Genomic DNA, 1,584 nt, shown 5'->3' with positions numbered 1-1,584 from the left:
TGACATGGAGCTGGCCACACCTGACTGCACCCTGGCAGAGGGCGTGTTGAGTGAGAGGCATGCAGGCAGCCCCGAGCTGCCCAGACAGAGGTGGACTGATCTAAGCCTTCTTCCTCTGCGGAGGCATCCGATCAGAAACTGGTCTAGGACTCTGGATTGCTATTCCTTATTCTAAGGACGGCAGAGCTGCCATAGGACCTGAAATCATCTGGATCCACTGCTCATTTCAAACCAAACTGCTCATCACAGAGCCAGCAGGTGGCAGGAAGAGCCATTAGCCATTCCTTTCCCACCCTCGTTCCCACTCACACCCACATTCAATCCATCACAAAGTTCTGAGTCCTATTTCCTAATGTTTTTGAATCTGTCTCCTTATTTCCCCCCTCCCGCCCTCCCCACCCATGCTTGTTCTGAGGTTAATGACTTCTTTCCTCACTATTGCAGTAGCCACCTCACTGAACTCTTGGCCTCTGATTCACCTTCTTTTTGACCCATGCTGCCTCTGGAGAGAACTTTCCAGAACATGCTTATAAACCTGCAGTAGCATTCAGAATAAAATCTAAATTCCTAAGCATGGCATTGAAGATCTTTCAAAATCTACCTTCCCTGACTTCCTCAGGGGGAGTTTCCTGGTTCTCCCTGGTCCCACGGCCCTGGCCCACCTTGCCCTTGAACTGTGTGTAAGTGCCTTGTGTTATAATTCATGTTTGAGGGTCTGACTCCCTAACTTAGTCCTCTCTACTGCCAGAAGCTGACCAGGTGTAGGTAGGTGTTTGTTCACTGAAGAACGGGCTAGAACAGGAACACATGTCTCCTGGTTTCAGTTAAGGGCTTCTTCTATCACACTATGCTTCTGGGCTCTGATACTGGTATGGCCAGTGATTCCCAATGAAGACATCTTGGTCAACGTCCAGGAATAGGGTGTGGTCCCTTAGTGTCCCCCACCCCTTCCACCTCCTTACCTAGTAGGGAGCCCCCACAGAAGGGCTGTCCTCCTGGGTGTGCGAGCATGGCAATCCAGGGGGTGGTGCCCTTCTGGACCGGACGTCCATTGAAGATCCTGGCCATCAGCTTCCGGAAGACCTTGGGGAGCCCACACACTGCAGCCAAGGGAGGGAGGGACAGGTCACACTCTGGGCTTCATCTTGCCCTTGTCAGAGCTACCATCTCCTCACCGTCTGTTAGGAACATCTGTTATTTTTCATCTCCTTGCATCCACTTCCCTTCCAGTAACTGTACTCCAATTTTCCTTTGGGGTTTACATTTCCTCTGTTTTTAATCCATTCGGCATGAGTTGGGCTGACCTCATTTGTAGTTCCAGGGGTAGGAATATGACCCAGAGCTGGCTAATCAAAACCCCTACTCCCTGGTCACAGCAATTGCTTGGAGATGGAAATGTGAACTTGGCCAAGGCAATGAAAGCTTGATTTGGGAATTTGTTAAACATATTAGAAAAAAAAAAGAAGTCTTTTTTCTGCTTGAGTTGCTAATCTGCTGGCTGTAAGTGCGTAACTTCCGACAATTACTTCACGGAGGGTTTGCTGAGAATGATGCCACTACCAGAGAAGAGTGGGCCCGAAAGAT

Source organism: Trichechus manatus, unplaced genomic scaffold (genome assembly GCF_000243295.1).
Source record: "Trichechus manatus latirostris isolate Lorelei unplaced genomic scaffold, TriManLat1.0 scaffold00092, whole genome shotgun sequence".
NCBI classification, from domain to species: Eukaryota; Metazoa; Chordata; class Mammalia; order Sirenia; family Trichechidae; genus Trichechus; species Trichechus manatus.
Note: the sequence above shows the minus strand (reverse complement) of the source record.